Consider the following 27,724-nt stretch of genomic DNA (forward strand, 5'->3'; position numbering starts at 1 on the left):
GCAAAGAAACGGGTCTATATACTGAGCAGAAAGCTACTTTCCCAGACTGGGCCAGATCTAGCTTACTTTAATATAAGAGATTCTGATCATTTTCAGTAGTGGTATGTTAAAGAAAATTATCCAAAACTTGGAAGTAAGGCAAAAAATGATTGTGACTTTTTAAAAGTCATGTTATAACATTTTTAAATATGTATCTGAGAGTCATCTGATATTCCTAACGTATGGAACTTTGGCTTACTGTTCACAAATGGTTAAAGCCCAAGTGTTTAAAAACTCGGCAAAGTCAGAGGTTAATGTATAGAAAAACATTTTCTATACATTAGAAGGTGCAAGTTTTTAAGCAGAGAGGTTAACACCAAAGGTTACATTTTCATTAGGATATTACTCAATTTTGGATCTAGTTTAGCAATCCGATTTCAGCAATCCTTTTTCCACTAACATAAATCTAGCTTCTCAGCTATTCTCTTTCTGCTGGTTCCCACATGAGTTAAATAAGACTTAAAACATGCTCACCATCTGTATGAGAATTATGCCCTGACATATTACGCACATCCATAGGCCTGCCTCCTTCACAGGAATCAGATGCCAGGCAGCAAGAGAAACCTGATATCCAGGCATAGGCTGTTAGGTTGTTAGGCTGTTAGTGAAGTGGGACAGGTAGCCGTCTATGAAATGCCATAATGACATAAAGGTGGTAGACAGGGCACCAGACCTAGAGTCAGTAGACCTACCACTAATTCAGGATGCATATTATTTACTGCCCCTTGCTGGGTCTCCACTTCACAACTATAGAACAGGAAAGCTGGTCTAAGTGAGCTGCTCGGGGGCCTGGGAACCCTGCAGGGTTAAGACAGGTTCCGCAAGGGCTAGCATTGGGAGAAGGCAAGGAGGTGGCGGAAATGGCGGGCTCTGTTTCAGATGCTGAATTATGTTTAAATAATAGAAGGTTCCTTTGTAAACTTGATATGTTAAGGTCCTTTTCCACTCTTAAAATTCCACCATTTTAAAGCAAAATGATCCTGGAGAAAATGCAGAGCCAAAAATATCTCCTCTTACCCTGTGCCTAGAAAATATATTAGCAGGGGGTCTCAGTAAGAAGGCCCTGGCAGCCCTGGCTGGGGAGCTCAGCTGGTTAGAGCATCATCCCGAAGCACAGAGGTTCCCGGTTCAATCCCCAGTCAGGGTACACACAGGAACAGCCGTTCCTGTCTCTCTCTCAAATCAATAAAATAAATTAAAAAGAAGAAAAAGAAGGCCCTAGCAGTTGAGTAGAAATAGGTGAGGAAGGGGACAAGTGGGCGGAGGACTCAGAAAAGGGCAGGGACTACAGGCCCTCAGACCGGGCAGGCCAGGGACAGAAGCCTCGCACAGAGGGCGTAAACTAACTGGCCTCAGCAAAGCAGCCTCCTTCAGTTTCCTCACAGGAAGATACTCTGCAAGGACTGTGTAAACTGTAAGTGAGTAGAGCTGAGGACCCACTCGAACAATCTTACTACTAAATCTCTCATGTGTGTGTCTCCTCTCCTGCCAGGTCCCTGAAGGACGTTCATCAAGCCTGAAATGTACAGACCCTCTCTCCTTCCCTGTACTTCATAAGGACATCCAAGTAGGGGCCTATTTCTCTCATTCAACTTTGAAAACAAGTACACTTTTTACTAATCATTCAGTGGCCTCTCACTTAGTGTTTGGATTTCTGGCCATACACCTGAGACCTGGAGAAGTTGGTTTGAGGCAGGGCAGAGCAGAAACTCCCGAGAAAATGCATTGAAGGCAGGAAAGGCATTCCCATCATACTAAGGCCACTGAATGCCCCTTCCTAGACATTCCTGAACACTCTACCCCCTGGAAGACCTGAAATCAGAGAAGCAGTTTGGTACTCAGGAAGGAGTATATGGGGTTTATAGGGTTAGAAAGACCTCAATTCCAACTCCCTTCAACACTAGATACATAACCTCGGGCAAATTCACTTACTTCACCAAGCCTCAGCTTTCCCCTCTGAAGCAATTAATAAACTTACTGAGTTATAAAGATCAAGGGAGATAATCAATTTAAAGTACCTATCACATATATAGGTAGGCATTCAATAAATGTTACTTCCATCAAGAGGGAAAGAGCAACTACCAAAGGACTACTAAATGTGACTCCTATGACAGACAGGTAGGGAGGACGCGGGGACAAACCCCAGCCAGCAGCAGAGCAGAGCGACGAGCGGCTCGGAATGGGAAGGGCTGATTTGGAAAGTCCATTGTGCTACTCTAAGAGCACCTGGATCCTGTTCCAGCCAAAGCAAATCAAACAGGGGTGCTCATGGAGTGCTTGTTTCTAAAACGAGTGCGGGCTATGTTATTGACACACGCCCAGGGGAACTGAGAGGCTGTTGGCAGAGATGCTACGAAAGCTGACGTGCTTTCAGTTCCGATCTGTGCCGGTACATTTATACGGGTACACCTGACCTTGGCTCCAGAGAAGAAGACAACCCTGGACTTAGGCGCATAAAACCTGGGTTCTGTCCTGAGCTTGACTCAGAGCAGGTGACGTCCCCTCTTTGCCCTGCTTTTTAAATTTTCTCCTTCAAAATAGTAATTCTCTATGTGCCTACTCTATTATCATCACTATCCTAATTTTCAGACGAGGACACTAGAGCTCACAGAGAGTAAGTTCATACTGGCAGGAACCTGAACTCCAGGTCCGCTGTCAAAGCCCGCAGTCCCTGCTGCGCCGTCTGTTTCAGTGCCCCTGAACTCACTCCGCTCCACGCCTGGAATGTCAGTCCCCGACACGCAGTACACATGGCTCGCGACTCAGTTACTGCTTGTTTCTGCACAGATCTTTTCTCCCAGCAGCCGTCTGTCATCACAGTCCCTCCCTACTCCCTTCCCTTGCTTTATTTTCCTCATAGTCCTTATCTGTTTTCCTTCTAGAATGTAAACTACAAGAGAGAAAACCATTTTATTCACCGCCATATGTCAAACACAATTGTGCCTGGCACATGGTGGGCACTCAATAAACACTCACTGAATGAATGAAAGTCTTTAAAAAGAACATTTTCTCCTGACCTGTGGCGGCACAGTGGATAAAGCAATGACCTGGAACGCTGAGATCGCCTGTTTGAAACCCCGCGCTTGCCCAGTCAAGGCACATATGTAAAGCAACTATTATGAGTTGATACTTCCCACTCCTCCCCTCTTTCTCTCTTCCTCTCTCTAAAATCAATAAATAAAATCTTTAAAAATTTTTTTTACATAGGAGAATGAATAAAAGGGAGTGGGGGGAAAGGACCACTAGTCCCAGAGGCTGAGAAGGACCAGGTTTTAGGTCACAGGGAAAGGGCCAACATGGGACAATAGAAAAACTTGGTTCCCTGGAGCCAGATTCTTCCGGGTTCTAAACTTAGGTCTTCTGATCACTGCCTGTTGTGTCCCTCTCTCTAAGTCTCAGTAATTTATAAAATGAAAACAGCACCTAACTCCTAAACTATGAAAATCAATTTGTGTATAGCATTTAGTAGCACATAATATTGACACTGTAATTGACATTTTCCGATACCTCTGGCTTTCATGAGGATTCTCAAACTACATTAAAAATTGCCTAATTCCACCTTACTGAAGCACAGACATGGCTGTAGGGCTTTCCCCCCTAAATTAAATGGCCTCCATATTCATTTTAACTTCTCTTTCTTATCATTTCTCTTTCACTCGCTCTCATCTCTAGCTGCTGTTAATACAGCAGCTCCTCTCTGCTTTTTTATATACTGCTTTTAATTTATGGGGGTTTAGAAACCAGACTGCTAAACTTGTTACAATAACATGTAACAGAAGAAATTCAGGCTGTGCAAGGGCCTAAAAATGAAAATGACTTGCTTCCTTCTTGTTTTTTTAAGTTGGGCTCTAAAACATTGAGGATGTTAGATATAAAAGCTACTATATGGCCTGACCAGGCGGTGGCGCAGTGGATAGAGCGTTGGACTGGGATGCAGAGGACCCAGGTTTGAGACCCTGAGGTCGCCAGCTTGAGCGCGGGCTCATCTAGTTTGAGCAAGAGCCCACCAGCTTGAACCCAAGGTCGCTGGCTCCAGCAAGGGGTTACTCAGTCTGCTGAAGGCCCACAGTCAAGGCACATATGAGAAAGCAATCAATGAACAACTAAGGTGTTGCAACGCGCAATGAAAAACTAATGATTGATGCTTCTCTTCTCTCTCCATTCCTGTCTGTCTGTCCCTGTCTATCCCTCCCTCTCTGACTCACTCTCTGTCTCTGTAAAAAATAAATAAATAAATATTTTTTTAAAAGCTGCTATATGTATATCAGTATTTTATATACTTTATTTTCCATGGAATCGATCATATTTCATTTATTTATTTTTTTGTATTTTTCTGAAGCTGGAAACGGGGAGAGACAGTCAATCGTATTTTAAAATAGTCAGTGGAACATTGTGAATTATAAAGCAGCATGTGTTATAAGAACAGGGCAGGAGCCACAAGAACAATATCCAAACTTGGCACCCAGGACATGGAAAAGGCAGTAAGTATAAAAATTTAACTTAACCAGACAAAAAGAGGTGGCAAGCAAGAGTCTGGAGATTCAGAAAAGGAAGGAAGGGTGGCCAACCAAGAATGCCAGGTAAGGGACAGACCCCTCTGTGCACGCTCAGGCAGACAGACGGAAGCCAGAATGTCCATTGTTAGAGTGTGAAAAGAGTCGCCTGTATCACTGGCCAAGGGTGTCAGAGATGGTGGGAAAACATGGCCTCTGACATGAGGCTGCAGGCATAAGTGCCTTCTCACCAGCAGTTGAGGGGATGGGAGTAGGTAGGGAACCTAGGGCCAGAATAGGAATAGCCCTCCTCTTCTGAGATGACAGTAGGGAACAAAGCCCCATTCAGCAGAACTAGTCACTGAGTGCAGGCACACGCTGGGGATGAGCCCTTGAAAACTGCTTTAGTATCTGGGTCGGCAGTAAACTCGGAGTCAGGCTGTGTGAGTGCATTTTACCTGCACAGCTGCAGACACTGCCTGGCGTTGTCTCCGTGCTGGGAGTCCCTCCCCTTGTGAAAAGACTGAGCTTCGGGAAGGGCCCGCAGAAGGAGAGGAGAAGGGCATGGGGGAAGATTTCCCGTGCAGATTTCTAAGGGAAAACCCTCCCTTCTGCCTTTGGGGAATGGAATGGCCAACAGGTCAGGGGCTGAAATGTCCGAGATACTTAGAATATTTTCTTCTCACTTCCACTGTGGTCATGCATGCTTTACGATTCACGAAGCTTTCCAGCTTGCATTTCTCATTTGTCTACAACGTCCTGCATGGCTGGTGTACACACAACAGATACTGGTGGCGTGCAGAGGCACTCCAATACCAAGTGTTTATAATACCCAATGTATTATAGGTGTTTTCTTCTGTAGTTAGCCTGGGCTCTGCCTGCTTGAAGGGTTCTTCCTATCTTTTAGCTTCTTGGGCCCTCACTAGAAATTCCACTGCTCTGAAGGAACCCCCAACTCCTGCCTGCCCTGCTGGTCCCCTCAAATAACTGGACCTCCTTTCTGAATCCCTAAAAAGGCCTATGTTCTTGAGCTTTATAAGGAAAACCAGGATTCCATGGAGATTAGCAATCCAAGGAAAGCCTGCCAAGTCAGGGAGAGCAATGGTATTTATAGTTAGACTGACATATGTTCTAACATCAGTTTAGTCCAGGTGTGAACGCTAGTAAATTATTTTAGCTCCTGACCCTCAATTCCCTAATCTATAAAATGGGATTTTCTCTAGAGTAAGGTCTGTAACACAATTGGTTCTTTTTAATAGTACTTAAAAAAAAAGATTTTATTAACTCATTGCGGGGGGGGGGGGGGGAGAAAGGGGAGAGGAGTAAGAAACATCAACTCCCATATGTCCTTGACCGGGCAAGCCCAGGGTTTCAAACTAGCAACCTCAGCGTTTCAGGTTGTGCCTGACCCACTGGGCCAGGCTCACAATTGGTTCTTAATGTGTTGACTTCCCTTCCCACAGCTCCACTCTGTCACTCCACCCTCACCACTGTTCATGATCACATTTTGCAAGACTCATAGGACTACAGGATTTTCTAAAGTTGACCTATGGGCTTGGTAAGGGACAGTTAAAACTGAAATTGGGAAAGTCTCTAAGGGCTATGAGGGTCAGGTTAAGACAGCTTTGGGAGCTGCCAGGTTCAGAAGACACCACCACCACCACCACCACCACCACCACCACCACCACCAACACAAAGCAGCTGGCAGAAGCCCGAAGGAACTGAGCCTGCTTTGCCTTATTCATGGAAAATGACCCCCGAACATCTCGTGTCAGCTTCAGTATCGCAAGTTCATCTTTCTCCCAATACAACAGGCTCCGTAGCCAATCTCTTAGACATGGAGTAGGAGTTATCTGTAACTTACTTCTAACTTATGGTAGTAAGGATAAAAATAAGCCCCAAACTAGTTACTCTGTATCTTTCCTCAAACTTGCCCAGAGTTAGCCTCACTCACCGAGGTTGAGCTCAGTCAGAGATTTCCCCTTTAAGGTTACAGGTCAGCACCAGCTGTCTCTGGAAACAGGGCTCACCCATAATAGAGACGGAAGTCAGTCAGGGTCCTGCTTAGAACTTAAGTAGGTACAGGCATTCAAAATCCCTGCCTTGCCCTGGCCAGCTGGCTCAGCAGTAGAGCGTCAGCCTGGTGTGTGGAAGTCCCAGGTTCGATTCTCAGTCAGGGCACACAGGAGAAGTGACCATCTGCTTCTTTACTCCTCCCCTTTTTCTCTCTCTTTCATTCTCTCTTCTCCTCCCATAGCCATGGCTTGGAAAGTTCAAGCAAGTTGGCCCCAGGCACCAAGGATGGCTCCATGGCCTTGCCTCAGGTGCTAAAATAGCTCCATTGCCGAGCAATGGAGCAGTGGCCCCAGATGGGCAGAACATTGCCCTGTAGGGGGCTTGCAGGGTAGATCTCAGTTGGGGCACATGTGAGAGCCTGTCTCCCTGCTTCTCACTTAAAAAAAAAAAAAAAAGACCAAGTCTTGTCCTCACATGTCTTGCACATCCTAGCAAAAGATAGGATAATAATTAAATATATAATTCCAGGTCATGCTAAATATTAAGGAAAAAAAAAAGGCAGAGTAAAAAAAGACCAAATGACAAGGACTGAGAATGAGGTCTATTTTAGATAAAATGGTCAGGGGAGGCTTCTCCAAGGGGTGACCACTTGATGAAGTGTGGGGATAAGATTTGCAGAGATCTAAGGCAGAGGTCGGGAATCTTTTTGGCTGAGAGAGCCATGTACGCCACATATTTTAAAATGTAATTCCATGAGAGCCATACAATGACCCATGTTCGTTATGCATTATCCAATAAAAATTTGGTGTTGTCCCAGAGGACAGCTGTGATTGGCTCCAGCCACCCACAACCATGAACATAAGTGGTAGGAAATGAATGGATTGTAATACATGAAAATGTTTTACATTTTTAACATTTTTTTTATTAAAGATTTGTCTGGCCCTGGCCGGTTGGCTCAGCGGTAGAGCGTCGGCCTGGCGTGTGGGGGACCCGGGTTCGATTCCCGGCCAGGGCACATAGGAGAAGCGCCCATTTGCTTCTCCCCCCCTCCCCTCCTTCCTCTCTGTCTCTCTCTTCCCCTCCCGCAGCCAAGGCTCCATTGGAGCAAAGATGGCCCAGGCGCTAGGGATGGCTCCTTGGCCTCTGCTCCAGGCGCTAGAGTGGCTCTGGTCGCGGCAGAGCGACGCCCCAGAGGGGCAGAGTGTCGCCCCTGGTGGGCATGCCAGGTGGATCCCGGTCGGGCGCATGCGGGAGTCTGTCTGAATGTCTCTCCCCATTTCTAGCTTCAGAAAAATACAAAAAAAAAAAAAAAAAAAAGATTTGTCTGCTGGCCCTGGCCGGTTGGCTCAGTGGTAGAGCGTCGGCCTAGCGTGCGGGAGTCCCGGGTTCAATTCCCGGCCAGGACAAACAGGAGAAGCGCCCATCTGCTTCTCCATCCCTCTCCTTCTCCTTCCTCTCTGTCTCTTTCTCCCCCCCCCCCCGCAGCCAAGGCTCCATTGGAGCAGAGTTTGCCCAGGCGCTGAGGATGGCTCTGTGGCCCCTGCCTCAGGTATTAGAATGGCTCTGATTGTGGTAGAGCGACGCCCCAGATGGGCAGAGCATCGCCCCCTGCTGGGCATGCCTGGTGGATCCCGGTTGGGCGCATGCAGGAGTCTGACTGCCTCCCGTTTCCAACTTCAGAAAAATACAAAAAAAAAAAAAAAAAGATCTGTCTGCGAGCCAGATGCAGCCATCAAAAGAGCCACATCTGGCTTGCGAGCCATAGGATACCAACCCCTGATCTAAGGGAAGAGTTTTAGAGAGGGGAAGTAACATGCTAAGGCCCTGAAGCAAATAGGCCAAAAGAAAGTGTATTATGCTTAAGTAGAAAGTCAATATAGCTAGAATGTAGTGATGGGAAGAAGGAATACTAGATATACACGAAGGAATTACTTATTCTCCTTATTTTACATGAGAAAGTTGAGGCTCAGACGTTAGGTGATTTGCCCAAGATCAAAGTATTTCAGTGGCATAACTGGGAATAGAACTTGGGTCTTCAGGACAACTCTACTGACTTCTGGGCCAGGTTCCTTCATGCTTACGTTACCTGGAATTGAGCTGGAACAAGTTTTTAAGTACTCTGAGATTGGTTTTAGGTTTCTCTGACCATCCCTTCCTCTGCTGGGTAAGGATGGTTGAAGAACAGCATCTGTGTATTATTACTTGGAATGTGGAATACATGTGACTTGGGCTAAGGAGAATAGGAGCACATGCCAGGCATTACTGTAAACCCTTTGTATTAACACATTTCATCTTTACAACAATTTTGTAAGGCTGGTGTGTTGTTATAGTCTCCATTATATTAATGGGGAAACAGAGGCACAGGGGAACGTAGATAAAAGTACCCAAGTCACAAAGTCAATAGATGGTAGAGTTGGGACATAAATCCAGGATGTTCAACCTCCAGGGCTTGCCCTTCTAACCACACACTATGCCAATTCTCAAGAACAGAAGAAAAGTCAGGAAACATGTGCTCTAGTCCTAGTGGGCACGGCTCTAAGCTCGTTCATATACACCCGAGCCTGAAATCCTTTCCTTTTACCTGCAGTCAGGCTTTTTATTGAATACCAGTTGAATACTTCTAAGTCCTCAGCCAAGTGGTTCCAGAAGCTTCTCTAATTCTCTAGCTACTGAAATCACAAAGCTATGATGATAACCACAACAATAGCCATTGTATAGCCACTAACCTTAATGTACACTTTGAAATTAGACTAGATACCATGCTAAGCTCTTTATAGGCATCTTCCCGAATCTTAGTTTACAAATCTGTAAAATGAGGGTAAGAGTACCTACTCTGAGGGATCTGCTGATGGATCAAACAAGATTGGCAAGAACAGTGTAACTGTTTAAAGCTATTTAGTTTGATGTGAACAGTAAAAAAGAAATGAGGTGATAAGTCTATTTTTTAAAAGGAGGTGTGTGTGGCTATACCACCTGTCAGTAGAAGGGATCTGTTCTGCATGGAAGAATTAACAAAAGCTGGGGCAAACACAGTCACTGACTACATCTCCATTAAGACAGTCAGGCACTGCAGGTAGTGGTGCAGCGGATAAAGCACCAGCCTGGGACACGAAGGACCCAGGTTCGAAAACCCAAGGTCGCCAGCTTGAGTGCAGGTTCATTGGTTTGAGTGTGGGATCATAGACATGACCCCATGGTCACTGATTTGAGCCCCAAAGTCAAGGCACATATGAGAAAGCAATCAATAAACAACTAAGGAGCTGCAACAAAGAGTCAATGCTTCTCATCTCTCTCCCTTCCTGTCTGTCCCTGTCTCTCTTTCTCTCTCTCTAAAAAAAAAAAAAAAAAGTCAGGCACTATCCATGACTTAAAAAGCTCAGAAACTACATGTACACAAATCCCAGTAAGTCTAAGTAGAGAAAAAATTGCTCAGAGAAGGAACAGAAAAGTAGTAATGACCAATTTGCAGTGATGAGCTCAGGCTCTAGAATCAGACACCTGGGTGTGAATCCTAGCTGTCTCTGAGTACCACAAAAGGATGAATAAGAAGCAATAAAAAGGCCTAGGGAAAAAGAAAGAAATATACATTTGCCTTACCTATTATATCATGCCCTATGCCCAAAGCCTTAATTACTCTCATTTATTCCTAATAACCTTTTGAGGTCAGTAGGATCATCTTGATCTTACAGGAAGAAACTGAGTCTCAGAAGTAACTTGTCTAAAACTACACACCTAAGTAATAGAACTTAATGGAACCCAGGTTTGACTCCAAGGACTTCCTTCTTTCTACTTTATACATCGTACTTTTTCATGCTCAAAAATAAGAAGCACACCCCCCATATCAAAGCAGGCACCAACAATAAAATTTTAGGAAATGGACCAAATTCTCCCATTTTTACTCAATGAAGTAACTGCTGGTTCTGCATGCCAGGGGAAAAGACGGGCAGGGGTGTAAAGCAAGTGCACCATCAAGTTCCAGAGGCTCCCGGCTCACTGCAGCAGTAAAAGAAGAGCCAGGCTTTTGTGGAACTGAATACCATACCCTAAGCCTATATAACAAACAGGCAAGAAGCCATGAGAGGTGCCTGGGCTGAACCCAAATACCGATTAAAACACCTTATACTGCCTGACCAGGAGGTGGCGCAGTGGATAGAGTGTTGGACTGGGATGCGGAAGGACCCAGGTTCGAGACCCCGAGGTCACCAGCTCAAGCATGGACTCATCTGGCTTGAGCAAAGCTCACCAGCTTGGACCCAAGGTCGCTGGCTCCAGCAAGGGGTTACTCGGTCTGCTGAAGGCCCACGGTCAAGGCACATATGAGAAAGCAATCAATGAACAACTAAGGTGTCGCAACGAAAAACTGATGATTGATACTTCTCATCTCTCTCCATTCCTGTCTGTCTGTCCCTATCTGTCCCTCTCTCTGACTCTCTGTCTCTGTAAATAAATAAACAAAATAAAATAAAAAACACCTTATACTGGGAAAGAATACCATGAACCTCTTTGCAAGAATCGGCAAGAACTGAGTTCTTGGGTATGTGCATTGTCTCTACTTCTGAGAAGCACTTTACTATGTCCCATATGACTGCAAGTTATTCTGGAAAAAAGCACTCCTTCCCACGGGCCAGTCTATTACTTCAGAGCATCAAAAAAATAGTAACAGGTTCTACAGGAGTATATGGAAAACAGGAATCCACCTGGATGGGGAACCAGGCAAAAGGGCTGGGACAAGAGAAAGGGAATGCTTCAGGAGGCTAAGGAGAGAGTTTGACACAATTATCTCCTACATTTCTAAAGCACAGTTTTTAAAAATAGCATGTCCCTATAGAGCCCGTGCTGTTTAGCGAAGACAATCCCCAGGGCCTGCAGGATGAGTGATGAAAGGTGTTGAAGTGTCTGCCCCAGGAGAGGGGAAGGGAGATGGAAGCTGGGTTCTCCAGGTCTCTCGGTGGCAACCAACACAGGCGTGAGCAGCCACAGGAGAATCACGCACACAGCCGTAGGCGGGATCAGGCAGGGCTCACCTGCAGGTGGCCCCAGACCACTTCACTACAAGCAGCACTTGAGGGTGCACAAGGAGTACAAGACTGGCCACAGAGCATACAGCCCTGATCCCAGGAGACACGCCTGCCAATCTGTCAGCTCCGTTCCAGCTGCCCCTAACCTCAAAACTCTGCCTCAACCTTCATGAGGCCTGCTTCTCCCAGCTTAAACCAAACCCCAGGGTCTGGAAGTGCCATCAAACTCTCCCCACACACAGGGAGTTTTGGGGGACCCTGACTCTTATGACTGGCTCTATTGTGTGGTTGCCTATGCCCTGGCATAATAAACCAAATGGGCCCTGGCCGGTTGGCTCAGCGGTAGAGCGTCGGCCTAGCGTGCGGAGGACCCGGGTTCGATTCCCGGCCAGGGCACACAAGAGAAGCGCCCATTTGCTTCTCCACCCCTCCGCCGCACTTTCCTCTCTGTCTCTCTCTTCCCCTCCCGCAGCCAAGGCTCCATTCGAGCAAAGATGGCCCGGGCGCTGGGGATGGCTCTGTGGCCTCTGCCCCAGGCGCTAGAGTGGCTCTGTTCGCAATATGGCGACGCCCAGGATGGGCAGAGCATCGCCCCCTGGTGGGCAGAGCGTCGCCCCCTGGTGGGCGTGCCGGGTGGATCCCGGTCGGGCGCATGCGGGAGTCTGTCTGACTGTCTCTCCCCGTTTCCAGCTTCAGAAAAATGAAAAAAATAAATAAATAAATAAACCAAATGGCTGGGTTCCCGTGGTAGTTAAAAAGATGACCTCACAACTAATAAAAATGCAGCTAGGTCACAAAATGGCTCAGTAAACCCTTCTCTGTTCCCCAACAAAGACAAGTCAGCGTGTCACAAAGAGGCCCTGGAGGGCAGCTGGCTTCTTTCTTTTTCTTTTTAAATTAAATTTGTTGGGAGTGACACTGGTTTCCTTCCTTTTTTCTAATGTTTATTTTATTGACTTTAGAGAGAGGAAGGGAGAGACCAGGAAAGAGACAGGAACATCTTATGTGCCCTGACCAGGGATTGAACTGGCAACCTCTGCACTTTGGGATGATGCTCTAACCCAGTGCTTGGCAAATTCATTCATTAGTCAACAGAGCCAATTATCAACAGTACAACGATTGAAATTACTTTTGAGAGTCAAATTTTTTAAACTTAAACTATATAGGTAAGTACATTCCTTATCGAGGTAACACCTGCACATGGTATTTTGTGGAAGAGCCACACTCAAGGGGCCAAAGAGCCGCGTGTGGCTCGCGAGCTGTGGTTTGCCCACCACTGCTCTAACCAATTGAGCTATCTGGCCAGGGCTGGGCAGCTGGTTTCTTAATGACAAGAGACATCAGGGTTCTTAAGCCCAATCCATGTATGATAACAATATGCATGCCAAAATAGATGAAACTCAATCCAGGCAGTCTCTAGGCTGTCTGGAGCAATGTCCAAAGAATATGACAGACATATATGACAATCACTTTTGCCTCTGCACTATCTGGGCAGCTAATGGGCATTTCGCCTTCCTCAGCTGAAACTGTCTCCAGTTTCCCCTCCTCCTTCCCTAGAAGAACCAGCCCACAGGAATCATCAAGGGAGGCACAAGTCATTACTGTTTTCTTTTCTCTATGCTAATGAGACAGTTGGATGGTTCCCCTTCCCCTTGCCTGACTTGGAAGCGAGAATTGAGAATCGAAGGCTTTATAATCTGTAACCAACATACCAAAGCTTGGGCCAGATAGTGCTCTGCAAACTGAACTGTGTAGAAGAAAGCTTTGTGCCCTGATGAGACCAGAGCTGGGAGAGGGCCCACCAAGGGGTGGTAAGACCAAAGCGAGGAGAGGACCTGTCCAGAGTCATACAAGGAAGTGAGTGGCTGGACCAGAATCAGAGTCAGTCTGCTTCCTCCAAGTCAGGGTGCTTCCCACATCATACTGACTTGTGACCGTAGAGAATGTGGAGCCTGGAACTCAAAGTGTCAAGATCACATATTAGTTTTTGAAGAGGTATTTAAAATGCAATGACAAGGCTCTGCAGATGTGAATTCAACCCAAGAACCTCAGTTCTAGTTAGAAGGCCAGCACCTGAGAGATCACAATTTTAGCTCAAAATTAAAATCACAAGTAGATGATCAGGCAAAAAAAGAAGCTGTGAATTTTAGTAGAGATTCAACTCAGTTATGTGAAGACTGTTAGATACCAAGGGTGGAGGCTGGAGTTAGTTTTAAAGATAAACTTCAGCCTGGCCTGTGGTGGCACAGTGGATAAAGTGTCAACCTGGAATGCTCAGGTTGCTGGTTCAAAACCCCGGGTTTGTCTGGTCAAGGCACATACAAGAAGCAACTATGAGTCGATGCTTCCCTCTCTCTTTCTCCTCTCTTAAAAAAAAAAAAAAATGGCCTGACCTGTGATGGATAGTGTTGACATGGAACGCTGAGGTCACTGGTTCGATACTCTGGGCTTGCCCAGTCAAGGCACATATAGGAGTTGATGCTTCCTGCTCCTCCCCTCACCTCTCACTCTCCTCTCTAAAAATGAGTCAATAATAGTAGTAATAATAAAGAATGAACTTCAGATCTGGTAGATAAAGGAACTCCTGAGGATAGAACACTTAGGACCTCAGTCTGCTAGTCCAATCCCTGTATTTCATAGATACAGAAACTAAATCTAACACATGAGGGGCCTCACCGAAGAGGACCTGAAGTGAAACAGCGGGACTGAACGTGAGACAGGATGCCATGGCCCAGAGCAGGCCACGACCTGCCCGCCGAGCCGTGGTCAGAGAACGAGGAAGCGAGGGTTTCTGGGGGAGAGGAGCCAGCATTGGCAAAGGCTGCACTGAGAAGAAAATGGTTCACGGTTTTAAGCTAGAATAATTTGTAGACTCTAACAAGGCTTATTTTTTTTAACCTGAAGACTGGTTCCTGTCAGTCTCTAAAATCTCCTCCCTTCCCTCTGTCTGTCCTAACTCCTGTTATTTCAGGTGGGATTCACCAACTCAAATTCAATGGTCAAACTAATTCTGACCCCAGGCAGAAATTATAGTACTTAAAACAATCTTAGCCCTAACTCCCATCCCCTTCCCATAGGCCCTGTGTATCAACCCTTCTTCCCAGTTTTCCTATAGCATAAAGTTGATTCTGGGGCTCCTTGTGGTAGGTATTCTAGGATATTGTGAGTGCTAACCACCAGGCTTTACTACTAGAAGACACAAAATTGTGTGCTCTTTCTATAAATGGGCTCAGGTCCATGTGAAAGGCCCTGCCTTAGTCCCCTAACACGTCAGGCCCTCCTAGAACTAAAGTCCAGCTCCGAATCCCAAGGCCAGGCCTCCCTACCAGTGGCTACACTTCAGAGACTGCGTACCAACCTGGACTTGCACTTGAGTTGGCCGCTCTCCCTACTCTTTCACAGGGGAGGCAGCATGGTGCAGTAGAAACGTCATGCAGACAGACTTGGGTTTGAACCCTGGTTCTGTTCCTTCACTGCCCTCATACATCCTCTGAGAGCTCTGACTGCACTGGTTACTTGTCTATCTCCTCTTACACCCTCCCCTTCTTGGGAACAGGGAGTATTTAGTGATTTCTCTGTATCCTCCATGAGCCAGTCACTGAGTTTTCACATCTGCAAAACAGGAATAATACCACCTATTTCAGAGTTATGAGATAAACGGGGGGGGGGGGGGGGGGATGTAAATTGCCTGGGTCCGTCTTCCTCTACTGAATCATAAATGTCCAGCGCCAAATGTCTGCCTGTCCTGAAATACACTGCCCATCCGAGAAACACTGTGCCTTGCTGAACACCTCTAGGGTCAGCTGAACCTGACCCCCAAGGTCTGTTTCACTCCAATAATTAGACTTAGTGTCAGTTCCTGGAACCCAACCAGTAAAAACAGCTAGAGATATGACTATGAAGGCAGTGAACTGCAAGCAAATGAGCTGTGGGTTTATATTAATATTGTAGATTGAAAGGAAAGGGAGAGACTTAGTGGGAAACATGGGGGATGGGGAATGGCTGTGCTCTGAAGTTGGGTCTTAGGGAAGAAATCCCAAATCCCAAGAAGTAGCTAAAGTCTTTTGGACCAGAGCCAACAGAAAGGCCAAAAACTTGAAACAAATTGGCTGAGGTCAACTAGTAAGTTGAAGGGAGAATGAGTTTGGAACCCAGCTCTGTGGTCTCCTCGCCCAGTGCCGCCCACCACTACTCTACAGGGTAGGTGCACGATATTCTAGGAAGAAAGGAGGGAGGTCTCGGGGGTCCAGTGTAGTTGGCAGGGAGAAGTACATAAGAGATGGCAGGAGGTGCTTATACAGTTCCTGGCTGGGAGAGGTGGTCAAGCCTTTAGTTTGGCAGGTGGCTAATATGCTCTGGAGGTTGAAGGCTAGAAATAAACTCAGTCTGGCCAGAATAAGTACCAGCACTCAAGGAAGGGGAAGGGTACAGGGTATCCTCAAAGTATGATGAGCCCCTCTCCACAACATCAACTGCTCTGGGTGATGAAAACCGTCTGCACACTCATCCCCAACTTCGCAACTCAAACTACGTTACAGGTAGTCTAGGATCTGTCTTTCCCATATGAGTGAGGGCCCTCAGACTTTTAAACAGGGGGTGAAGGACAGAGACGTGGCAGACCAAGAGCTCTGTGCCATGAGGAAGAACCTGGTTGATGCTTTTTGTTTTTGTTCTACTCACTATGTTCACTTGAACTTCTGGGAAGTTAAGTGATTTGCCCAAGGTCACACAACTAATAAGGGCAAACCAGGACTTGCCTATATCCTGTACCCTTTTGTAACCACAGTCACTTTCAGCATATCTGATCTTCCAAAGTTTTGAAAGGCAAGTGGGCTTTGCTAAATCATGTTCTTTCTTCCGAAAAGTCTCATCTGACTCCTCTAATACATTTCAGGCCTAGTACTGATATTTATCTTTTCTTATAGAACTTTCATAATCTGCTTCTAAGTCAGAGATCAGCAAATTTTTTCTGTAAAGGGGCAAACAGTAAGTATTTTGGGTTTTGTGGGCTTATATCAGTCTCCATACTCAACTCTAGCCTGTAGTATGAAAGCAGTCAGAGATGCACACATGCGCGTGGCTATATCCCAGTCTAACGTTACCGAAAGAGGCAGTGGGCTAGACTGAACCAACAACCCAGTTTGTTGGCACCTGTTCTAATCTGTCTCCAATTGCCCTGTCTCCCAAACCCATCATACAAATTCATTAGAGCTCTGCACCCTACCTGGATCTCCTCTGCCTACAGAATCAAGTTTAAATTCTACCCTCATCCTCTACCACCGCCTTCCTGCACACTGTACTCCAATAACGGTGAGATGTCACCTAGCAACGACCTGCCTTTCCCCATGCTGTTCCCTAACACCTGCCATGCCCTTCCCCCTCCTCTGCCAAGACCGCCTATTCAGTGATAACACCTGGGAGAAATTTTTGTTCTGCCTTACATAATGAGTCATCCATATTATGACTGTCACTCACTCACCATTGCCTCCCCACTCTCCCATAATTCTAAGCTTGTCAGAAGCAGGACTGTTATCTTACTCAATTCTGCATCTCTTACAGTATCTCACATAGCACTCAAGTGTCCGCTGACAGATCAGGCTTCCAGACTGAGTGGAGGTCACTAGAACACAGGATTATTTGGTTCTAATAGAACCATGAGATGACTCACAGCATCAACAGTCTGCAGTCTGCTTCAAGCGCTACCCCTCTCCCTTCTCATCATGTTCCTTGGGTCTGCTCTCCTAACTATTGATAGTTAGGGTAAGGGCCAAGACCAGGCGTTTTACTAGGTGACTCGAGCCTGTGCTGAGCTGTACAAAGAGAAGATCCTATTTTCAGAGCTCCTTGTCCCTGACCTCAAATTCAATTCTTAATTATCAGCCACAAACTGAACCCAGATCCAGATTTAGCCCTAGGTCAGCAGACAGTCTTCTAATAAGAGCAGATCCTTGGTTCCCAAAGGCAGGGGATTTCACTCAAGGAATGGTTCAGGTGTGCAATGCAGTCTGACCTCAACTGGAGAGAGAACTCAAAGTATAGGACAGGAATCATCAGAAGCACCACCTCTAAATACAAAGGACCTCTATTGAGATTAGAGTCCTGGGCAAGCCCGTAGCCCACAAGTATGGCTAATCTAGCCTGGAGAAGCTGTGAGGCCAAAGACTAAAATGCTGACGGGGGAAAAACAAAACAACACACAAAGTAATTTTTCTCCTAAGCCCAAACAGAACAACATTCCATTGGGGTGAGCTGTCACAGGCATGGGGTACTTAGCATATCTGCAGTTCCAGGATTACGGCTGTCAAGTTTTAATTAGGGTAATTAGAGTTAAAAATGTAATTTTATTTCAAGGGTATTTTGAACAGATTCCATTAATTTCTTTTTTTAAAAGAACATAAAAAGGAGGGGGAAGGCTGAGCGGAACAGGATTTTGCCATTAGAGAAGCAAAGTCACGTGCCTGAGCTAGACAAAATGTCAAACCACAGCCAAGCATCCCCATCCAGCACCTTTGCTGGTGTGGCTCAGAGGACCGGGCGCTGCTGCTCCTCAGCTTTCCTCCCTCAGTTTCCTCTCTGAAACCTAAGTTTCAGTTGGCGCCTGGTAACAGTCACATCCTCCCCCACCTGCTGCCATTCAATGGTTACTATTACAGCCTTAAAGTCTGGCAAGGGGCAAGAGCTCAGGGCTGCCAATCTAATTTGCTACATCTGAAGAGACTGCTCTAATGTCCATCCATTATCAAGAGTTCCCGGACACATATTTATACTAGTTCCCTGGTCTGGAATGAATGTACTCCTTATCTTGCCTGCCTCAACTCTTCCTCTTCTTTCTAACACAGATCAGGGTTCTCTCCTCCAGGTACGCCCACCTTCATGCCTCAGTAACCCAAGTCCCCTCCCCTGCACATGCCTCTAGTAAGGCACACACAGAGTACTGTGGTTGTTTCCTTGTTTGCCTCTGATGCTAGACGGTGAAGTCTTTCAGGGCAGGGACTGGGGTCTTCCATATGAGAATCCTTACACTAATAGGAAATACTCAACACATGTTTGCTGAATGACAAAACTACTGAGGGAATTTGGTCTGACCACACTGGTAGCTGAGCTGTTAAGCATGCAGGTTCGACGATGCCTAGAAATATCTGGCCATGAGTCCCTTCTCTTCTCCCTCCTTGCACAGGGCCAGCTCCAAAACCTGACTCTGCACTGCATGCAGGAGGAAGCCTTCCCATTGATCCCAAATGATGGCTGATCTCTCCCATTAGAGCCTGCTCATTCCTTAGAGACCTGGGAAAGGAGAAAGCAAAGCAAGCAGAGCATCTCCCCCCCATCCTGCTCATCACCGGTTTTAAAGAATTTCCTACAATTTTTGAAGGATCCAGGGAGAGCCTGAACTCCAGTCCAGACTGTAGGATAAGGGATGGCCCGGCTTGGAAAAAGCGTGGCACATGCTCAGACATGTAGTGTAATACGACACAGAAAATGCTACGTGACAGAGCAGCCAAGTCACTTCCCTTCCCTTCCCCAACCTATCCCAGGAATGCAACCACACAAAGCAGCTTAACCCAATACTTACCACTTAATAGTATTGGATAAGTGATTATCCATTTGAGGAGGGGTCTGTTCCATGTGCCTAGTATCATCCTGTATAGGAGTTTATGAGTTTATAAAGGTGAGGAAAACAGTATCAGAGAGAAATGAATACAAGGTAACCATTTCCCCACGTGTGCAGAGCAGCCCTGCCAGCTGGTCCCACAGGAGGAGGGCTACACTAGCAGAACTGTTGCGTTGACAAGTGTAACCAGATCCATTTCACAGTAATCAGACTCTCCCCAGCTAGGTGCACTCCTCAGGCCTCCCCCCAGGCTCCCGGGCTCCGGGCCTGCATGCAGGCCAGTATCGATCCATTTCTAATTAGCAGCTGTGTCAGTGCTTCTGACAGAGGTTAGGGCCTGTGCTGCCTCAGCTGGCCTCTGGCCAAAGACCTACACACCCTCTCAGGGTAGACCCAGAGAAGGAATACTCTTGTGATAGAAAAGGATCCCAGGCTGATCTTATCATAAGCAGCATGCAATTTTAGAGTTGAAAGTGTCCCTCAGGAGTATGAACTTTATTATAATAAGCTGAGGTCCAGAAAAGTCACTCATCCAAGTTGTACAGAAAAATAATGCAGATCTTACTTCTAGTTCTCTCCTCTCAATTAAGAGGTCCTGGCTACACAACGGAGGACTCAGGAAACTTATTAAAAATACAGTTTTCACCCTGGCTGGATAACTCAGTTGGTTAGAGCATTGTCTAAATGTGCAAAGGTTGTTGGTTCAATCCCCGGTCAGGGCACATATAGGAACAGATTGATGTTCCCGTCTCTCCCACTCTCTTCCTCTCTCTAAAATCAATAAAATAAGACTGACCAGGCAATGGTACAGTGGATAGAGTCGGCCTCAGGTTCAAAACCCTGAGGTCACTGGCTTGAGCACAGGGTCACCAGCTTGAGCATGGGATCATAGACATGACCCCATGACCATTGGCTTGAGCAAGGGGTCATTGGCTTGGCTGGAGCTCCCTTATTTAGTGGTCCTACTTTATAGCAAGCCTCCTTCTCCCTGGCCGGTTTGCTCAGTGGATAGAGCACCAGTACGGACATCCCAGGTTCGGCCTCCGGTCAGGGACCGCGTAAGTGACCATCTGCTTCTCTTCCCCTCCTTCTCCCCCATCTCTCTCTCTTCCTCTCTCACAGCCATTGGCTTGACTGGTTCAAACATTGGCCCCAGGCACTGAAGATAGCTCAGCTGATTTGAGCATCAGCCCCAAACAGGGGTTGTCGGGTGGATCCTAGTTGGGGCGCATGCGGGAGTCTATCTTCCCTCCTCTCAATCAATCAATCACTAAATAAAAAACTAAATATAGCAAACCTCCTCAAAAACCCTGGAAAACAGGTCCAATCCCAGGCTGTGCCTATTGCAGTGGCATTATAAGAATTTTACACTGAGAAAAGGGCAACAGTGAGAAGAGAAACAAAGGATAAAGGGTGGGGAGGGTGTGATGCAGAAGGGACAGCAGGAGGGCTCAGGGAGGAAGGAGCTGGAGGAAACAAGGGGTAAAGAGGCAAGAAAGGCACAAGGTGGGACAGCTTGGCCCTGAAGCTCCTTTTGCTGAGCCGTCCTCTGAATCTTTCAGGTAGAAAAAAATAAGGTCACTCTGATGCTAGTGACAGAAATGAACCCTTTGCACCAAGATGAGGCTGAGTATGTTACCGTCACCTCAATCCACCCTTTGCTCAGGATAGGACTGTATCAAGAACTCAGGATAGGACTGTATCAAGAAGCGAAGTTCAGCCTGCCCAGGTGGTGGCGCAGTGGATAGAGCGTTGGACTGGGATGCAGAAGGTCCCAGGTTCGAGACCCCAAGGTCGCCAGCTTGAGCGCAGGCTCATCTGGCTTGAGCAAAGAGCTCACCAGCTTGGACCCAAGGTCGCTGGCTCCAGCAGGGGGTTCCTCCGTCTGCTGAAGGCCCACGGTCAAGGCACATGTGAGAAAGCAATCAATGAACAACTAAGAAGTCGCAATGCGCAACGAGAAACTGATGATTGATGCTTCTCATTTCCCTCCATTCCTGTCTGTCTGTCCCTGTCTATCTCTGCCTCTGTAAAAAAAAAAAAAAAAAAAGCGAAGTTCAGCCTGACCTGTGGGGATGCAGTTGGGGATGCAGTGGATACAGTGTCGACCTGGAATGCTGAGGTCACTGGTTCGAAACCCTGGGCTTGCCTGGTCAAGGCACATATAGGAGTTGATGCTTTCTGCTCCCCTCTCTCTGTCTCTCTAAAAAAAAAACTGAATAAAATTAAAAATAAAATATATTTTTTTAAAAAGTGAAGTTCACCGAGCTCTACCAAACACCCCAAAGTGTGACAGAGAAGTCCCTGGGCCCCAAACTCTAGAAGTATGAGAGGCAGGAGTCTGAAAGACATGGAGTTTAAAGTGGGGCCTGCCCAAGACCTATGCCTGCTGCTTAGGATCCTAGAGGAAAGCTCTCTGTCCTTCTCTGGGCCTCAGTTCATCTATAAAACAAGGGGAACCTGGCCTGTGGTGAAGCAGTGGATAAAATTCAACCTGGAATGCTGAGATCACCGGTTCAAAACCCTGGAACTTGCCTGGTCAAGACACACAAACAAGCAAGAAATGACTAACTAAAGTGAAGCAACTATGAGTTACTACTTCTTGCTTCCCCCCACCCCCCTCTGTAAAATCAATAAACAAATTTTAAAAATATCTTGAAAAAAAAGAGGGGAGTAAATTAAATGCTCTCTCAGGGCTGAGACTGCTTCTGAGTCCAAAGCTGCTTCCCATGGACAGTGATGTTTAATGTGGGAATTTTCCTAACATAGCAAGTCTTTTAACTTCATTCTTTCCACTCCACAAGGTAATGAACAGTCTGAAGCAAACAAGGAGCCAGACTAGAATGGCCGCCGGCCCTGACACCATCATCCCTCTGGCCCTGTCCAAGCCTAGTTCCTGCCCAGACCTGTTTCGCATAGGTCACAAATAGATGCTCAGGACCAAAGATGTGTTTTGTCTGACCCACAAAAGTTTATTTAAAAAACTCTAAGTTAACTAATATTTAAAACCAGATCTCATTTTCTATAAAAATGGTATTTCTAGGTTCTCTTAAAAGTATCAGCAAACTGGCAACACTAGACCCTCTGGAATAATGATGAAATCTACTATAATCATGTAATTTTTTTGTTTTGTTTTCTCTTTTTATCTAAAAAATTCATGTTAGTTATAATATTTAAACCAATCCAACTCCAAAATATCTCAGCACGCTGACACTTTGGAACGATATGCATTTTATCTTGTGACTTCATGTGCCATCTGATATGCAGCCATATATCCCCGTTTTAGGAAGTCCAACATAGTGTATCCAGTCACTCAAAAAACACTTAGGTCCCCCAGCAGGCTCTGGGAGAACATTAATTCACAAGACAAACATGGTTCCTGCCTTTATGGAGCTGATGGTCCAATGGGATATAATGGAAAGAAGCCATATATGCAGAATAGGAGGCACAAAGAAACACTACACTGAGGACTTTAGAGTATATTCCACAACATCGTGACCCCTTAGGCAAGTTGTTTAACTTCTCTGGACCTCTGTTTCCTTGTCTACAAAAGGAAAAGATTTGGCCCTGGCCGGTTGGCTCAGCGGTAGAGCGTTGGCCTGGCGTGCGGGGGGACCAGGGTTCGATTCCCGGCCAGGGCACATAGGAGAAGCGCCCATTTGCTTCTCCACCCCACCCCCTTCCTCTCTGTCTCTCTCTTCCCCTCCCACAGCCAAGGCTCCATTGGAGCAGAGATGGCCCGGGCGGGCGCTGGGGATGGCTCCTTGGCCTCTGCCCCAGGCGCTAGAGTGGCTCTGGTTGCGGCAGAGCAACGCCTGGGAGGGGCAGAGCATCGCCCCCTGGTGGGCAAAGCGTTGCCCCTGGTGGGCGTGCCGGGTGGATCCCGGTCGGGCGCATGCGGGAGTCTGTCTGACTGTCTCTCCCTGTTTCCAGCTTCAGAAAAAATACAAAAAAAAGAAAAAGGAAAAGATTTAATTAGGCAGACTTGGCCCTGGCCAGTTGGCTCGGCGGTAGAGTGTCGGCCCAGCGTGTGGAAGTCCTGGGTTCGATTCCCAGTCAGGGCACACAGGAGAAGTGCCCATTTGCTTCTACACCCTTCCCCCTCTCCTTTCTCTGTCTCTCTCTTCCCCTCCTGCAGCCAAGGCTCCATTGGAGCAAAATTGGCCCAGGCACTGATGATGGCTTCATGGCCTCTGCCTCAGGAACTAGAATGGCTCTGGTTGCAAAGGAGCAACCCCCCCAGATGGAAGAGCATCACCCTCTGGTGGGCATGCCAGGTGGATCCCAGTTGGGCACATGCAGGAGTCTGTCTGCCCCGCCCCCTGCCCTCCACCCCCGCTTCTCACTGGGCGGTGGGGTGGGGGTGGGGTTAGGCAGACTTTATAGGCTGCTCCTAAAAAGTCCTTTCCAGCTCAAAATTCTACTAACACCACAAGAACTTAGTCCAATACCATTTTTTGAGTTCCTAACACTTATTAGCTTCCTCCTTTTATCTGTAAAATCATGATCAGTTGTCATGGAAATTACCATGGTGTTCCACATACTAGATGATATTATAGTAATTACAAGAAGCCAAAGGAAAGAGGCAGCAAAAAGAGTCACTTACTCAGAAAGTCACCTACTTTCAACACATAGGAGCTACAGATCATTTGAGTTAGAAGGTTAAATAGAACAGGTACAGACTCATAAATAAAATAATTTTGATTTGCATTATATATCACACTTTTATCATGAGACATCAGACCCACTTACCCCCAGCTTGTGTCAGAGGCTACAAAAAAATTTTACAAGGACAAAGTTCACTGAGCCTTGACTAGTCTGCTGTTCTTATGAAGTCCTAAAGCAAATCGAGACGGTCTTACTAGCCAACAGGGGCACAAAAAGTTCACAGTAAAATGAAGATAGATTGGCCTGCGGTAGTACAATGGATAAAGCATTGACCTGGAATGCTGAGATTGCTGGTTCAAAGCCCTGGGTTTGCCCGATCAAGGCACATATGACAAGCAACCAATGAACAACCTTAGTGAAGCAACTATGAGTTCCCTCTCACTGTCCCCCACCTTCTCTCTCTATAAAAATCAGTAAAATCTTTAAAAAATAAAATAAAGATAATGCATCTAGTCCCAAGGGACGAACAGCACTGTAACCAGGTAAAGTCCCTTCCCCGCCACATGGCCCCCTACTCCACCCAGACCAAGCAGGTAGCAAAAATGAGTATAGCTGACCAAGTGTTTCAATGAAAAAAGCACTAGCCTGGTGATAAATGACCACTGGCACTGAACTTGGATATCAAAGAGACAATGGGAAATGGTCTAGACTTCGACAAACTTGAGAACAAATATGCCCTGCCCGAAGGAGCCAGCCAATGAAGAAGCGGCATATGGAGTAAAGGAGAGAAAAAAAGAACATGATTCTGTAAACTCAAGCATTCTGCTAATTGGGCTGGTGTTCAAAGGCCTCCCCAAAGATCAGAGACTTGTGCCTTAGAGTCCAAATAAAAACCAAGCTACAAGCTTCTTAAATATGGACAGGCCAGTGCACGAGGAGTCATAAGACGGAGTCCGCAGGTAGAGGTTTCAGGGAGTGAAGCCTTCTGCAGAACAGCTAAGGACTATTTTCACTCCTGTGAATAGGAAAACTGCACAGTCAGCACCAGCCTCCAGCACCTGCTACTTCCTCAAATATCCTCCGCCCCCTTCAGGAAAAATCAGTCACCCTCACAGCCCACATGCCAAGGTCTCTGATCTCATCCACGGTACCTCCACTGAAAGGCAGCCCCAATCTCCCTAGGCTGGGGCCCAAATCAAAGTAAAAACACTGCAGGTTAAACAAAGTAAGTATGCATGCCAGATACAACCCAAGGGGCTGCCTGTTTGCAATCTCTGACCTAGAGAGTAAGATCTTCTGAAAATATCTGGAACTGAAAGGACTTCTGTCAGAGCAACTGCTTTTACAAGGAGCTATCCAGGGTCCTATATCACTTGGATTCTGAAGTTTAGAAACCATGATTCCATATCCTTCTCTGGATCCACAGTTAAAATATTTTCTAAAGTAAAGATATAAAGACAACATTAGGGCCTAACCAGGCGTTGGCAGAGGGGATAGAACATCAAACTGGGATGCGGAGGACCCAGGTTCGAGACCCCGAGGTTGCCAGCTTGAGCGCGGGCTCATCTGGTTTGAACAAAGCTCACCAGCTTGGACCCAAGGTCGCTGGCTTGAGCAAGGGGTTACTCGGTCTGCTGTAGCCCATGGTCAAAGCACATATGAGAAAGCAATCAGTGAACAACTAAGGTGTCGCAACAAAAAACTAATGATTGATGCTTCTCATCTCTCTCCGTTCCTATCTGTCCCTATCTATCCCTATCTCTCCTTCTGTCTAAAAAAAATAAAATAAAATAAAAATTAAAATTAAAAAGAAAAATAGTCTCATTATGGCCAAAATAGGCTCCATGTCTGAAACAGGGTATGATCCCAGTCCTGCCTAACAATATGCTCCTTGAAGACAGTCTTATTTATATGAGTATCACCCACAGCTTCCAGGACCATGCCATCACATGGTAGGCACTCAAATGGTCATAGACACAGAGAATACTACTCCTGTAAGAGCTCTCAGTGTACACAACAAAAACACCCAAAGCCCAGAAAACTTAAAATAGCCTGACCAAGTAGTAGTGCAGTGGAAAGAGCATTGTCCTGGGACACTGAAGACCCAGATTCAAAACCCCAAGGTCGCCGGCTTGAGTGCGTGCTCACCAGCTTGAGCGTGGGATCATAGACATGACCCCATGGTCTCTGGCTTGAGCAAGGGGTCACTGGCTTAGCTGGAGCCCACCAGTCAAGGCACATATGAGAAAGCAATCAATGAACAATTAAAGTGCCACAACTGAGTTGATGCTTCTCATCTCTCTCCCTTCCTGTCTGTCCTTGTCTCTCTCTCTCTCTTGCTAAAAAACAAAACAAAACAAACAGAACTTAAAAAGATTAGTCCAAGCCCACAGAATGGGTAAGTGGAAAAGTAAAGCACCTTGAAGACAAGGTCTGTTGAAACCCAAGGCTGCTGCAAGGCCTTTGGCATGTCACCCAGTCTTTCTCAGGCATTCTCTCTTCTGCAAAATACAAATAATGGCTATGTATGTGGAGGCCCGTGAGATGATAAAACACTGCCCTCTAGATACAACCACCGATTTTCAGGAAACACGGAGGGTAGGGAAACATTAACACCCCCAGAGACGCAATGAGCAAAATTCAGAATAGGAAAAACGCTACAGAAAAAACCACCATTTCCTTCAATAAATAAAAGGGGGAGGGGAATGAGCTTATAAATTAACAAATTTAAAAGACCTAAGGACCAATTACAATGTGTAAACTATAAATGAATCCTAATCAAACTGTAAAAATAAGATTGTGACATTTATGAGACAACTGAAAATTTAAACACAATCTGGATTTTAATTATATTAAGGAATTGTTAAGTTTTATAAGGTGTGATCATGGTATTGTGGTTGTGTATTTTAGTCATCTTTTAGAAATACATTGCAAAATATATATATATATATATATATATATATATATATATATTTGTATTTTTCTCAAGTTGGAAACAGGGAGGCAGTCAGACAGACTCCCGCATGTGCCCGACCAGGATCCACCCGGCATGCCCACCAGGGGGCGATGCTCTGCCCAGCTGGGGCGTTGCTCTGTTGCAATCAGAGCCATTCTAGTGCCTGAGGCAGAGGCCACAGAGCCATCCCCAGCGCCGGGGCCAACTTTGCTCCAGTGGAGCCTTGACTGCAGGAGGGGAAGAGACAGACAAAGAGGAAGGAAAGGGGAGGGTTGGAGAAGCAGATGGGCACTTCTCCTGTGTGCCCTGGCCGGGAATCAAACCCAGGACTCCTGCACGCCAGGCTGACACTCTACCACTGAGCCAACTGGCCAGGACCCCATTGCAAAATATTTAAAGATAAAATGATAGGCCCTGGCCGGTTGGCTCAGTGGTAGAGCGTCGGCCTGGCGTGCGGGGGACCTGGGTTTGATTCCCAGCCAGGGCACATAGAAGAAGCGCCCATTTGCTTCTCCACCACCCCCCCCTCCTTCCTCTCTGTCTCTCTCTTCCCCTCCTGCAGCCACGGCTCCATTGGAGCAGAGATGGCCCGGCGCTGGGGATGGCTCCTTGGCCTCTGCCCCAGGCGCTAGAGTGGCTCTGGTCGTGGCAGAGCGACGCCCAGGAGGGGCAGAGCATCGCCCCCTGATGGGCAGAGCGTCGCCCCTGGTGGGCGTGCCGGGTGGATCCCGGTCGGGCGCATGTGGGAGTCTGTCTGACTGTCTCTCCCCGTTTCCAGCTTCAGAAAAATACAAAAAAACAAAAACAAAAAAATGATAGCTGAGATTTTCTTCAAAGCACAGGATGAGAAGTAGGTAGGGGTATAAATGAAGTAAGATTGTGAACCGGTAACTGTTGAAGCTGGGTGATGGGTGCATCCTGGTTCATTAACCTGTTCTGCCTACTTTGTGTGTTGGAAATTTTTCCTATTAAAAATAAAGAA

At 46.5% G+C, this 27,724-nt stretch overlaps 1 protein-coding gene across 3 annotated transcripts in view; it reads right to left on the reverse strand.

Moving 5' to 3' along the window:
- Positions 1 to 27,724, reverse strand: part of RALY (RALY heterogeneous nuclear ribonucleoprotein) — an 80,740-nt gene that overhangs the window by 38,321 nt on the left and 14,695 nt on the right. For 2 of the 3 annotated variants that reach the window (XM_066384051.1, XM_066384053.1), the window contains exon 2: positions 6,487 to 6,557. The exons of the other annotated variant lie outside the window; for it this stretch is intronic. The gene's annotated coding sequence lies outside the window, so the exon portion shown is untranslated. The remainder of the gene's footprint in view (positions 1 to 6,486; positions 6,558 to 27,724) is intronic. 3 annotated transcript variants of the gene reach the window in all.

This window comes from Saccopteryx leptura, chromosome 5 (assembly GCF_036850995.1).
Source record: "Saccopteryx leptura isolate mSacLep1 chromosome 5, mSacLep1_pri_phased_curated, whole genome shotgun sequence".
NCBI classification, from domain to species: Eukaryota; Metazoa; Chordata; class Mammalia; order Chiroptera; family Emballonuridae; genus Saccopteryx; species Saccopteryx leptura.